Source organism: Temnothorax longispinosus, chromosome 11 (assembly GCF_030848805.1).
Source record: "Temnothorax longispinosus isolate EJ_2023e chromosome 11, Tlon_JGU_v1, whole genome shotgun sequence".
Lineage (NCBI taxonomy): Eukaryota > Metazoa > Arthropoda > Insecta > Hymenoptera > Formicidae > Temnothorax > Temnothorax longispinosus.
Genome location: NC_092368.1, coordinates 19,496,161 through 19,511,724, shown reverse-complemented (window position 1 = coordinate 19,511,724; position 15,564 = coordinate 19,496,161). Strand labels below are relative to the sequence as shown.

The window sequence follows — 15,564 nt, the reverse complement described above, 5'->3', positions numbered from 1 at the left end:
CTCTGGAGCACGACTCTGAGCTCTACTTTCGCGAGCTCCATTTCCGCTCCAGATTCAAATGGCGCTCCAAGATCTCTCGAATAGAATAAGATTCCGAAATCCGGGACGGAATTGTGAGAAATTTCGCCATTGCGTAACGCGCAAAAGAACGATGCGCCGCAATTCTATTAGCGAATCTTGAAACGTGGAGGTAAGAACCTAGCCGTGATTATGTTTCTTCTATCGCGACTTAGAACAAATGACTTATTCGACGGGCGCCATTGGCGGCCGGACGATCCGGTCGCGGCGATGCAATAAAGTCGAGTTCCCCATGCCGCCGCGACACCGCGGGTGTGTGCGCTCTCATATGGAGACCGGTTTACCGTGGCTGGAATGAGCCACGAGCACTCAAGGATGGCCGCCATCCGCGCGCGAGCCTGCCCGCTTCGTGTCGCAACTTCCATCCGACCACGTCATCAGTGCGCATGTCGGACTTCAAGAAGCTCTCGCTATCGTCGTATTCAGGGTCAGTTGCAACGACATAAATTAGCTGTCTAATCTGAGACTAATTAATTTTCTTTCTCCGCTCATCTCACGCGGAATTGTAAAGAGAGAGAATGATTAATCGCTCGTGCCAATCGATTTGACGTCAACTAATCCGGAATTAATAAACTTACTAAAGGCGTATATATGTGCGTATGTATGAATGAAAAAGTATACAGTCGACTGAGCAACAATATTTATTTGAGAGATATTTATTCGACACCATTTCCCCGCGGAGAATTACAACTTCGAGATGGGACATCTCGCACAAAATGACGCGATTTCGCGAAGCGGTGTTTTTCTGGCCGCGCCATAAACGCCGGCGATAAGCAATAAAAACGACTGCCGCGGTGCGGACGGATACGCGTAGCGTTTTAAACGACGCAAGTTTTGTCACGGTGTAAACGGGCAGTCAAGGATGTCTACCGCACGGTGCAAGCTGTAGCGGCGGCTGTTACGTGTCGCAACGTTCATCGAACGGCGTCATCGGTGTCCACGAGAGACCTTAACGAGCGTCCACTCGGTCACGCTTGATTCCGTCGCGAAACAATCGTCGCGTCGGTCAAAATCTCATGAAGCATATAACACTGCCAGTGTCAATGATGCACCGAATATCTGACAATCGAATGCCACGGTTATCATGACTGCACAGTCACGATGACTTCCTGAATATCCGATTCATCGTAACAATGCGATGCCTTAGATCAACGCAATCCAAGAGAGATTCTTATAATATATGTAAATCGCTAGGCGAAAAAGTGTGGAATATTTTTGGACAAAATAGAAGTTTATTAGAAGTTCAATTAGTAATTGATATTGTTTTAGCGTTCTTTACAATTTTGTAAAGAAGAATATAAAATACATTATCTTAAAATAATAAAGATAATATAGATATATATTAAGTTTTTATTTTTATAGATTTATATGCTACGAATCTCTCTCTACTCAATTATAGTTTAATGTAAATCACGATCTACGATGAACTATACCCGAAATTTATTTCGCCGATATTATCATTATCCCCAAGAGAGAGAGAGAGAGAGAGAGAGAGAGAGAGAGAGAGAGAGAGAGAGAGAGAGAGACCGATTCCGTATAGGCGTAGGCGGGCAGAGTATTCTTCGCACCTATTTCGAAGAAATGCGCTTTACAAAATGCAAATTCGACACGCAAGTTAACACATGTTATAATTTTCTCAACCGACCTAACAGATCAATGGCTAACGAGATCGTGCGGTTTAACGAGATATAATGTATACGGATGGGCTGGCGGCGGCGCACGGGTAAATGTACGCAAATGTATCGTGTAATTAGCGTATCGCTTCTCCGGCTACGACTGTTCGCTGTCCGACCGATCGGATTACCATCTTTTCCCGCTAAAAAGTGACTGTAATCTCTCGGACGGGCTAACGTTCGAGCGAGCTGAAGAAGGGATCTAATCGGCATTGGTATCAAAATCCGACGTGGCAGAGAGAGCGAGCCCTTATATAGAAAGCCCGTCCTTGAGCTCCACTTTGAGCGCGTCGTGTTAGACGAAACGCCTTTGGTACGTTTAAGCCCCGTTATCTCGATCGAGCCTCGATCGTTCCGGCTACTGCTTACTCTCATCCGTGCGAGCCTTGACGATAATTTACCCATATATTCGCCGCAAATCGTCTTAATGGTATCGTCGTTCCAACGCGATTGGAAAATTGCGATTCCTTAGCGAATATAACTTTTAATCTTAACAGCGACTACGATCAAAATCGATCCTTACTACGAAACAATATATCGGTTTATTACTTCTTTATTATGTATACGTAGAACCTGACCACTTCTACACAAGTCGCACTTGACCATCTCAAGACTCATTTATATGTATTATGTAGGATTAACACTTATCTCATTCTTCAATCGTATTCAAATACAAACGATATCTGCTTCCGCGTCGAGACAGTTCATATTTTGCTGTTTATTGCAATTATCTCACTTCCGCCGTAATTACGGAGTCCGATACGGAGCCACTCTTCATAAAGCCCCTTGCACAATAGGCGATAGCGATAGCGATAGCGACAGCGACAAAGTTGCCGACAAAGGTATAGCTTTGTCGGCAACCTTGTCGCTGTCGCTGTCGCTATCGCTATCGCTATCGCCTATTGAGCAAGGGGCTTTAAAGCGCTCTCAGTCAGCCGCTACCGCGTTTAGCTATCTTATGCGCTCCTTCGACACCCTGCATGACGAGTCTCGTAGGAAATTTCCAGGCGCGCAAAATGTCTCGTTTATTAATCCGCGAAACCTGCTGAAAAACCTGTCGATAGCCGCCGTTCGAGATAACTCCGATACGAAACGATTAAATAGCGAAATGAAAGGAGCTATACACGGTGAGAAAAGAAAAAAGGCGGCTGTGCAACGCGGATGTGTGTAGGTGTATGTTACGGCGCGTTATATGTATTTTGCAAGGTTTAAAACCGGTATAATCTCATTGTCAGTGAGTTCATTTTTCGATGCTATAAATATGGAGATAGTCGCTTACGTCAATTATCTCGTTTTCATTGTCACGAATACCTAAACGTACCGATTGTTATCTAACATCTAGCGTCACATAATATCAATATATATATATATATATATATATATATATGTATATATATATATATATATATATATATATATATATATTTTTGCCTTTATCAAAGCAAAATTGTAAAATATATCGAATTTTCTCTTTGTTGCATGACGTCCATCTTTTACGCGCTGTAACTCACAACTGAATCGACCAATCACAAAACAGTTATAGAATAACCTATGCGATTAATACATAACGTGATATATATCACTCTAGCCATCTAGCGAAAAAATAATGGATTACTTTTTCCCCGACCTAATATATATAAAATGTCTCAATTTTTCTTTCTTCCTTTCTTTTTAATAAATATCGAGTCTCATTGTCAGATACAAGCTTACGCAACTTTTACCCATCCGCGCCGGTTCCTGTTTTCAAAAGTGCCATATAATTGTCTCTTCGTTCGAAATGAAAGAACCAATCTATTGAAAGTCTTCAAATATAAAATTCAAATAATATTAAAAATTAACAAACGTTAATTTAATAAAAAATTATTCAATTAGACAATTATTTTTCTGTTTAAGTAAAATGCCAACTAGTCTTTAAATACATAATTCATATTATTCCCAAATTATTCTCTAAATTACACCATTTTCATCATCATTAATTGTTATAAAGTTTTGTTGGGTCCACCTGAAAATCGCAAAACAGCTAAAAATTTCAGATTTCTGTATCTTTGATCCCGATCAAAGGACGTTTCCCATTGATCTTGGACGAGGAACGCGTTCACCCTCGCGCGGACGAAAGCCGGCGGAATCGTGGAAAGAGATAGTCTTGCGCTGAGAATCTCGATAAAGGGTGAATGGTAGATATAATAGATGACGGCGGCCGGTCTCTCTCTCCGAAGCATCGAAACATCGATGGGTTCAGCGTGGGGCCCTCGCCTTATCCGAAGGTATCAGCCCTAGCCGGTGGAGCACTAGATCAACGACAACTTTCGGCTTTTTGACTTTCATGTGTCCGATTGGAGGCCCCCATCGAGCGCTTATAAGAGAGACCGCAGTTAGGGGGGCCCCACCGAGGGGCCCCACCCTTTCCAACAAATAGAAGATGCACACGCGCCCTTCGTCTCTCCCTCGCCACATAATCTCTTCTTCCTCGTCCTTCTTTCCCGTGCATTCTTGCCTTCTCTCTTTCTTTTTTTCCTTCCCTCTCTCTCTTTCTTTCACTCTCTTCTCATTCTTCGGTCCTCTTGCTCAGCACGTCTATTTCCTTCTTTCCCTCGAGCCACAACTTAAACCAGAGACGAGAAAATCAAGCAAAAACGATCGCTGGGCTCCGATGGAACCATCCGCCGAAGGAGGAGGAATGGGCAAACGGCACCGGCCGCCTTCTCTTCTCCAGTCAGCGAAATAAAACGGCGCGGAAGGAATTTGGCGGAGGGCTGTAAATATTATAAAGTGACGCTATGCAGAATGAGGGAGCTCAAAAACTTGCCACGGGAGGGGAGGGAAGCGCGGGCACCGGGGGACAATGCAAGCGAGTGAGCAAACGTGAGGCCCCTTCCCCCCCTCTCGGACGTGAATTATGTCCAAAAGGGATAACTTGCGCCACCGTTCGCGATGGGGAGTCCTTGGAGCACTCTCATGCCATCCACCTTCTTCCCTGTTCTTCTGTCATTTCACTAACAATCACCGCTCCGAAGAAAATATGCTATACTTGTTTAATCAGCTTCACACATATTGTATAAGATTACTACGTACCTATACCAGTATAATCGCGGTTGTCGTGTCTGTATTTTTTTCATTGATGCAAGTGTAAAATTTAGAAGAGATAAAATTTAATTAACTACGCAATTTTTCAATTAAAAAATTTCCGTGATTTTTGTTGCCTTGTTACGCGCAAGATGAATAGGACGGACACGATGTATTCACTCGCGTTTAATCATTTCGCGCGAGCTCGTTAAATATTCATCTCTTCGGCGATCGGTCGTTTTACCCGTAACGAAATAGACAGCATCACAAAAATAACGGTAAATAAATGTAATAACCGTACGTTATATGGTGAGGAAGCTCATGGTGAAACGTATAGCGGTTTTCAACGTCTCTCGGACGTGGCACCGTGCTTGATGCACGCGTGCTGCCTCGTGGTAGACCGACCATAACTTATTCACGCGTACAGCTATGGTACCTGACACGTAACAGTGTTCCGAGGTCGAGGGCCTCTCTCTCTCTCTTTCTCTCTCTTCCTCTCTCTTTCTCTCTCCTCGAGCCGACCATACGGGCATAAAAGCCCCTTGCACAATGCCAGGCAACAGGCAATAGGAACAGAGAATAGAAATCAAAAATCATGTATAAATGCAGAATAAACAGTGACACAGGCAATAGACATAGAGTTTCCGTCACGTTGGAATTTCTGTGCCTAATTGGCCTGTTTTCAACCAATCATAGCATTCGAATTTTTTAAGTTGTAATTAACGATTTTTTTGTTATTTCCTGTTCCTATTGCTTATTGCCTAGCATTGTGCAAGGGGTTTAAATGTGGAAACGCACCGCCGTTTGTGGATCTGTTCGGAACAGAAAGTTACGGGATGCCGGCGCTAGAGTCGAAACGCACGAGCCGCTCGAACGAGCCGACGCGACGTCCATCACGGAAGAGTGCACAACGTCGAGCGTGAATCTCCTCTCTTTTTTTTTACGTGTTGTAATATGCGGGTTACAAGAGAGTACGCAGAATACAAGGTGGAATAACGAAATATTTTATAAAGCTTGTATCCCGAATTTGTATCGGATTTAAAATGCATATTTCGGAGTAAGTACTTGTAAAGCACTTGTAAAGCACATTTTTTCATATTGACGGGACAAAAATGAAGATGAGGCAGTCCCGACACTGTCTATAAAGATGCGTCAGAAGAGAGATTGGTGAAGGGTAAAAGTGAAGAATCCACCGGTCCTTTCTCCTCCCCCTCGTAGATCCCCGGAGCACGTTTAGCGCGTAGCTCACTTTGAGAGCCCCGAAGAGGTAGGCGCAGACCGTGGAATGGATGAGCGCGACGTGTGCAGTCGGAAAAAAGAGCAAATTAAACTATAGAGGATCTTGGACGATATTTACTGAGATCCGCGATGCGGAAAGTATTCCTTACGTATAAATTGCGATCGACATCAGTGAGGCGTCATTGCAAAAAATTACATTGAAGCTGAAAAGCAAACTCGCACGGTAGAATTTGATATGATTCACTCGACATTGTATCGGCTGTAATTATGGTGGAATTACATTGCGTATAATAACGATGATCCGACTTCTTGCCGCCGAGCATCGCAAGATTATATCGACGTACAATCAACGTATTTGTATACATCTGGTCATCTATTTTTCATATCGACACATCGCGAACGATTGGACGATCTCGACGCATTTCTTGCGCGGCGTAAAAAGGACACGTAGCGAAAAGAGCTATCGATCAAGCCTACTTACAACTTGATCCGTTCACTCGTTATCGAGATCTCAACATCTCGAGTACTCGCAACCCGTCGCGTCGCGTAAAAGAGTCACGGTCGGTCTCGCTCCGCGTATACTTGGCGCGAGACACTGCTGTGTCTCTTGATTCTTCATACATCAGATAAGAGGCCCGAACGGGAATATCTCCATGATATAGGAAGGTAGAGGAACGTAAGGCGAACCCGAGACGCGTAGTCACCGCAGCTGCAACGATAGCTTCGAGTGCGTCCATACGCTAACGTAACCGTTGGTTGCCCACTCGCGAGCCACTTCGAGGTGATCTCGGAATCGCGGATTCGTATCTAGCAAAGGCGTGCATAAAAGGCGCTGCGTAACAAGCAACGTTACAGCGATACGTGCGCCTACTTACAAAGAGATCGTACGTAAAAAAAAAGTAAAGATAGAAGGAAAATTCTACAGAAGAAACCGGACAACTTGCGTTACGCTCCTCTTCGGCTTTTCATTTTGACACTTTTCTTTATGGCAAGATCACGATAAAAATGTGTTTACGATGGATAATCTACCGTCCAGCACACGTCACGAAGTTTCTCCATATCTTAAATACGGCATGAAATAGGATTATCTGTCTTCGTAATTTAGAATCTTAATAAAGAAATTATTCTTTATTATCAATTAGGTTTAATTTATTCATTTAGTTAATCTGTGTAATATATTTTTTTATATACTAATCGAATTATTGTGCACGGTTGTATGAGTATACTGTTGAATAAAAGAAAATTATCATCTGTTCACATGCTTATTAATCGAAGTAAGCTGTCTTTACAATAATCGCTTGCGTGAATCGACTGGTTATAGTGGCACTCTCAAATCACGGCAATTTTCGCCGCAACGGCGGCAGTATAAATATCCTTGAGTGAGTTAAGGGGGTCGTCTGGTCAAGAGGCTGTTTTTTGGGGAAGAATTTTTTGTAAGGAATCATAAGAATACACTTTTTTGAAACTTTTACATCATATTTATTGATATTTGAAGAGTATTTAGAAATTTTTCCAAGTTGATATATGGCCAAGAATCCGCTGTAGAGCGCCCCGACGACAGCTGTGTAAAAAAAACGGTACCCACGATTCCGGATCTCCAGTTCATCCTAAAAAAAAAAAAAAAAATTCTCTTAATCTGTGGATGTGTGGCTATCGTGTGAACTAAAACCAAATAAAAATATTAAAATTTCAATTTTTGCCAACGTTTTGAAAAAAAGTTTCATTATGAACTTTTTTCAAAACGTTAGCAAAAACTGAAATTTCAATATTGTTATTTGGTTCTAGTTCACACGATAGCCACACATCCACAGATTAAGAGGAATTTTTTTTTTTTTTAGAATGAACTGGAGATCCGGAATCGTGGGTACCGTTTTTTTACACAGTTGTCTTCGGGGCGCTCTACAGCGGATTCTTGGCCATATATCAACTTGGAAAAATTTCTAAATACTCTTCAAATATCAATAAATATGATGTAAAAGTTTCAAAAAAGTGTATTCTTATAATTTCTTACAAAAAATTCCCCCAAAAAAACAGCCTCTTGACCAGACGACCCCCTTAAACTGCACGTTTAATTTTAAATGCCTCGTACGCAATCGCGCAAAGTTTCTATCGTTTTCTCAAGCACCTTCACGTACGCGCGTCCTGAGTCACGCTCGGAGCTGAGAGATACGCGGAAATAATAAGACGCACGTATCCACGGATCAGTTTTAGAATAGCGATCGAGATGGCGAATGGCGTTCCCATTCGCTTCTCGATATAAGCAATTATCCGAATTCCTATTATCTTCTGTATCGAGAAAGGAAACGGCGAAACCGCATTCCGAGATGAGGTCGCGACCGACCGATCGTCTCCGATGCGAAAAATCCGTATTCCGCTCTTACGGTAATCATTTAGTCATCGTATTAACGATTGAATGTTGTTCACTTTCGTACGACCTAAAATCGTTCGATAGCAAATATTACTCATCTATCAAATGAACGAGGAAGAAATGGAGAACCGATGGCGCGACGTGTTACCGTACGCTTACTATACGCTTCTCGACGCCGCCATTCACCAGATCCCTATGAATGAACGCACGACGGCGACTTCATACGCGGCGTGTTGCAACGTTGAAGTAAGCAGGCTGGCCGGGCGATCGAAAGACGGAGAAAGAGACGCGAGAGCGCGGGCAGGAAGGTAAGCGAGCGAAGAGGAAAGAGGAAGAGAGGAAGGCGAGGATGCAGGTAAAATGTATGCACATGCACACGCGAGCGTGGTCTCTCATTGTGTTATTATTCAATAGCGATAGAGTAATTGATCTCGCGCGGCTATCGCGTGTGCGGACGTACATGTATACGCTGCGTCTGCGAAACACACGGCCGCGGCTCCGGCTCCGGCTCCGCTTGTCCGTGGCGGAAACGCGCGCGAAAGTATTCGCCAGGGAACGAGATGGAGAGGGAAAGTATCGTTTAATGACTTTGATATGAGAGGTAGGCACGTCCCTCCGTGTAATCTTCATTATTCACGCGATGTCTCGGCGCGCTCGCGAAGCCGCGCCGCCCGGTTGAACCAGCCGGAGAGCAACAGCGATCTCCCCGAACCAATATCTTGATCGATAAATGCCGCTCTCGCGCTTCGAGAGACAAAACTCGACTTTTTTTTGTCAAGCGAGTCAATTGTGGACTTCGAGTGGTCCCTCGCTTTATTTGGACACAGTACATCTCGAGTGCGACAGATATGAAGCGGCATGCTGGTATGAATCAATAATGAGTAGTCAATAATTGGTACAGAATATTCCAATCGTCGCACTTTCACCAAAAATTTCCTAAAAATATTTCTAGATTTTCTGAATTTTACAGGATGAAATTTTTTTCGGAATTTTGTCGAGAGTTCTATCGTTTATTTATCGTTTATTTATCGTTAAAGTTTAAGATAAAATTGTAATGTTTAAGATTAATGTTTAAGATAAAAATTACGACACTTTGAAATTACACAGTCGTGAAGTTGGCCCCCCTCCCCCATACTTTTATTTGTGTTTATTGACGACTTTAATCGACGAAATTCTTTTTAATATCAATAGAGAACTCTAGAACTCTGGGGGACAATTAGAAATAGGTATGCTCATTTTTTTCAAACTTTGAAAATGTCTTTCTTGGGGAAAATTTGGTTGATGTTGATACGATGAGATATGTTAATCTGTAAATAATTGATTTTGGTAAATTTACTTTTATTTTTAAAAATTCGATATAAGTATATAGGGATGTATGTTATCCTGCATAGCGGACAAACATACATACATTCATTTATATATATAGAGAGATATTCTTTACAAAATACACACTAAAAGAAACAAAAATTATTACAACATGTTATAATTATTAGATACCTTGTTTTGTTATATTAATATTTAACAGTAAGATTTATTTCTTCTTGCTATCCCAAGCAATCGCTTCGCAGTCGAGTATAAAATTCTTCACCAGATTGCTGCAAATATTCTCAAATCGTTTAATATAGACAAAGCCATCCCCCTCCCTCCTTCTTTCTCTCTCTCTCTCTCTTTTAATCGCTATTTTGAAATTATTTGATGTAACTCTGTAATAATAATTAAGTTCAATTGCTTCATATGGATAGTATTTTAATATTTATTATTCGTACTGAAAATTTACTGAGAATTACTACGTACTGAGAATTAATTAGAGATAGGATTCTTATCATATATAATACCTGCGCAACGCGATACCGAAACTGTCGTTAAGTAGTTACAGAATCCCATCTCTGAACTCCTAAAGTCAACGTCGATTTGACATTGCGTCGATTGTAAAACCCCACTTGTACTGCTAAACTGACCCTCTTTTAATTCATAAAAAAATTAAATTTAAAATTAAAAAAAGTGTGCAAATTACAAACTTGCACATTGCTTTCTCATTATTACAGATCGCCATTGCTCCTATTTTATTTCGCTTATAAAGCTTTATCTATGAAAAAACCAAACTAATAAATACTAATTATTATGCACCAAATAAAATACAAGCTTCCTCATAAGAGGAGCTTTGTGAGCTAAATAAAATAGGAGCAATGATAGCGATCTGTAATGATGAGGAAGCAATGTGCAAGTTTGTAATTTGCACACTTTTTTTAATTTTAAATTTAATTTTTTTATGAATTTTTTTATGAATAGGGTAAGTCATCACATTTGCATGATTTTGCTTAGAAATAAATAACGTTTTTGTGTATAAATATACACAAGTCTAATATATCTATTTTTTACACCTAAAAGATCTAACTACATTATAAAGTAGTATACAATATTACAAAATATTGCAAACATTTTTTTTTAAATCAGTATTTAAAAAGTGTGACAACCCGCTCCGGTCTCCCTTAGTTAGTTGAATTTATATATTCTTTCTTTATTATTATTGTCATACGTGTACTTTACTGAACGTTTAAAATTAAACGAAACATTTAAAATTAAAAAATCTTTTTAATAGATTTTCTTTTAAATCACTGTCAAAAAATTACACCAATAGGGTAATTCGAACTAACTACAATGGCGTAATTAGAACTTCAATTACCTCGGGTACACAAATTTTAAACGTATGACTGCGTAGCCTGTAAAAAGGCAAACAATTTCATTTGCAGCCGCACTTCGGGAACATTTCGCTTTCATTAAACACAATAGAGCCGCCGTTTACACCCGAGTCAAAGACTTGGAAACGACTAGTAACGCGGGACAACATTCCCAACAGTTCCGTAAACTCTTGCGTCACTTAATAACTGATGTATCTTTTAATGTTTTCATCGGAATCTGCATTAAGTACGCATATGTTTCGCACTAAATTTTGGTCCACATTTTCGTGCGACGGTGACCCGAAACATCAGATTTCTCCGGACGATCCTACCTTTCGCTCAGTGGATCGATTTAATTTACCTACTTTTGCACGTGCGCATGGACGATCGTCGTCTCGCGGGGCAGATGTAAATCACAACGGTTGTCGAATAATGTAAAAGTATATCCGGCGTGTCATAGCGACATGTATTATTCCTTTGATCGCGCACATCCAGTCGAACGTATATAAAGCGGTACGCTTCAGAAATCACATCTCTGATAAATATTGACTTGTCGAAAAGTCAAATGCGGTACATTTTAAAGGAAATTAATAAACCTAGTTGGACATGACCGAAAATTGGCGTTTTCTCCTTTAAAAATTATTAAACTAGGTATTTCTAAAAAAAAAAAAAAACCATAGAAGTATTAATTTAATATTTCTTTGATAATTTAATAACTTTTGTTTATAAAACGCATAGAATTTTTATTTACTTTAGGAATCCAAAATTTCCAAACTATCATTGATACTACATTTTATCTTGTAGAAATGTACAATATACGTACATTTTCTTTTTGGATATATAAATATATTTTTTTGTATAGTTTACATATTTTGTGTAGTTATATTTATGTATATACCGCCGGTCAAAAGTTTGAGATTATTAATTAAAAATGTCTATCACATAAAATGAAATTACTTATGCGTTATAACTTAACATATTAATATTACGAAATTAATTGGAATATTTTTAAATTTTATATGTGGTCATCCCACTTTTGGCCAGCAGCACATCTAATATACATGGAAAAATCACAAATATGTAATCACCGCGGTTCCAGGCATGGGGGACAGTCAGAAAAAATATCGAGCGGAAACGAAGGAGCACCGGATCCACGTATCTCCCGCAAATACCGGGAAAATAATATACGAGCGCGGCGCGGGTCGGAAACGCGTCGAGACCGCCGCCCTTGGCTTATTAGACGTGAGTATACTCACGAAAGGTCGCCGATGCACGTAAATCCGCTCTCTATCGGTACTAATAAATCCGCTGAACTTTTGCCGTTACTTTGAATAACTTGTTTTATCGCGCAACCAAACTCTCTAGACCGAAAAAGTTCATAACCCCCCCGTAGTACATTAAAAGGTACGCTCAGAGATTCGCGTTGCTCATTGACGATTTAATCGTAGCATCTATAAATTTATACTATGATAAATCTGTCTAACTCATCCGATATTTGTATTGACTGGCCTCGCGTCATTTTGGTAATCACCTTTGTAATCATGTATGGTACTGTAATCGTCATAAGGTCGATTTGACTAAACGCGTGATGGGTTCAAGGGTTCTTCGTCGATTGGAATAATGTATGCAGCAGCAACCTGCGAATTGCGGTGACCACCCGTTAGTCCAGTACACGACTTCCGTTGGTATTCATGCACGTCTGGATTGTTTAGGATTGATAATAAGAACACTTTGCACTATATACGTACGTTTTTTGCGTGATGAGATTTGCATTCGCCATACGTAAGGAAGGAGGAATGGAGAACGCGTATGCGAAAAGGAGGAAAATGGGAGGCGTTAGAGAAAGTTTGCTTGGTTACCGATGAAGACGGAAAAAGATGTTACCTAGAAACGGTCCAGGGAGCATGCAAACCGGATTATTCGGATTCGTTCAACCTCGTCGGAGGAACCGGTCCCGAAAAGGGACCTATTCTATTTCTTCCGCTGGCTGCGCAGCCCACTTTTGCGCGAGACAATGATACATTGTTCAGGGATTTGCCTTCGACCTATGTATAGACGATGTGAATAATGAGCTCGATCCGCACGGTAGATACGCTAATAAGCGAATTACCGGTTATTCGCGATCAACGCTAGAAAGTCTGACAAAAGAAGGGTGAAAGTTTTTTCTCGAAAGAGATTTTTACGATCCACACCCACACGCATACACACATACACACTTCCGCATGCACTTGCATACAGGGTGTTTATATATTCGGACTCATATTCCTAAATCAAGTGATTGCGAGAAAGAAAAATGGGATTTGATTGTAGTTTGATCAATAAAGGTCAAACCGGTTGAGAGACGTTAACTGGTGGAACGCGCTTGCTTTTCAGACGATGCGGTAGTGGACAGCTTCGCAGCGGCGGAGTCCTTTTACGGGCATCGAAGGTTGAATTTGGAGAAGAGAGATATTTCGCGTGGAGCGGAGGGGAAGAAGGGAATCTAGATGCTAGGCCGGGTCAAAACGAAATAGAAGAGAGAAAGAGAGTTCTTAACAGGAAGAGCAGGCGAGGGCGAGATAAGGGAGGAAAGAGAACGAGAGAGAGAGAGAGATGGGTAATAAAATTCCAGCTCTGAACTGCGATAGGATCATGTGTGGGAATCGGTTACGGCAATTAGACAGCAGAACGTTGATTAGAGGGGGAATTTTATAACTCCTCCTTAAGGATGTATAGGTCGTACAGTCCTTGTTAAAAGTTAAACTTTCAATAAAAGAAGACTTTGCATGTATGTAAAACAACTCAAAATTTTTTATATGTTAGAAGGGATTACCGTTAACAGTTTGAGTATGATTTTTTGTTATTTAAATAATTAGTATTGTTTAAACAATTAAAAAAATTGTTTTGTTATAAAAACTTTTGAAACTTAAAATACAATATCAATGATGTATGTTTTACACATAAAAAAAGTTTAAGAAATATCTTAATGGTTTATTTATATTTACAGCAAAAATGTCGATTCTCTATAAGGGATAATGTTAAGGGATAATGTTATCAACTTTAAACTTAAATAACTTCAAAATTTTACAGAGTATTTTAAATTTAATTTAGAAACAATTTACAGCACTTTCTGAATATATTTGAAATACCTCCAATAATACATCCTTAATTACAATAACTTTTAAACCAGTAAGAGAATTGTGCTGAAATTTTACACAGATACTTAGACGTAATAATAGAACAATCTATGAAATTTTTAGATTTTTGGTAATGCTTTAAGATGTCACCCGTACATCCTTAACGACAGTTCCGGTATCGTTGCGCAGCCTTTTTACCATACATAATATGCGCAACAATACCGGCACTGTCATTAAAAAGCTATACCTAGTGTTGTCGGACTCGGTGGTATGCGGTAGCGTGTGGAACTACCGCATGCCAGCGATCCTGTTTTTACAAACAATGCGGCCGCGGCCAAGGTCAACGTGCCGAGCAAGCGAGAGAGAGAATATTATTCTCTCTTTCTCGCTCTGATTCAGCTGATACGATCTTGTTGATTCAAATATAAATTTATTTAATCTATGTACTTTGTGTATATTGCTACAAATCAGCTATTTGTCAGATATTGCACTTAAATATTGTTGATTCATGTACAATTGTTTTTTAGAGAAAATAGAAATGTGTGTATATTAATTATATAAATGCTCGATGCAATCGACACACATATGTAATCATTAATATTTTTGTGTGTGTGTGTGTGTATATATATATATAGTATAAGGGTAAAGATACATGAAGATAAGTCGGGGGAAAGGAGAATGAATGAATGAATACATTTATTAGCTTTTAGCTATCATACAATACACACATCTTCTTTTAAATTCGCTTACATTATTATCAATGTTTCTTATTTCCTCAGGCAACTCATTATAAATCCTTATACCATCATAAAACAAATCTTTCTGTCCTGTTCGCGTTTTTCTAAATTGTACTTGTAATTGGTTTACTTGCCTCGTTTTGTACTTATGTCGCTTTCCTACCTTCTCAATCTTATTACACAACCCCCTCGGTAACAATCCATTAGCTAGTTTATACATAAATATACATACATTATACTCAATTCTCTTTTCTACACTCATAATTCCTAGGACACTCCTCATTTCATCGCATGAGGTATATATATCGAACATTTAAGTACTGCCCTAATTGCCCTATTTTGACATAATTGCAACTTATCTAATTGTACTCTACTCAAACCTATAAATACTGTTGAGCAATATTCCATATGTGGTGCCACAATTGCCTTATACAATATGCTTCTTACATATAATGATAGGTCGACACCCACTCTCCTAATAAATTGTGTCTTAGCACTCATCTTTTTAATAACATATTGCTTATGCTTCTCAAATGTCAATACCTCATCTACCATTACACCTAAATATTTGTATTCATTTACTTGCTCCAATCTTTCGTTCGCAATTCTTAT

General features: G+C 39.8%; 1 long non-coding RNA gene across 1 annotated transcript in view; it reads left to right on the top strand.

Moving 5' to 3' along the window:
• Positions 1–192: 192 nt before the first annotated feature.
• Positions 193–15,564, top strand: part of LOC139822117 (uncharacterized) — a 39,751-nt gene continuing 24,379 nt past the window's right edge. Inside the window, exon 1 of the long non-coding RNA XR_011734452.1 lies at positions 193–505. This is a non-coding gene — a long non-coding RNA (uncharacterized lncRNA). The remainder of the gene's footprint in view (positions 506–15,564) is intronic.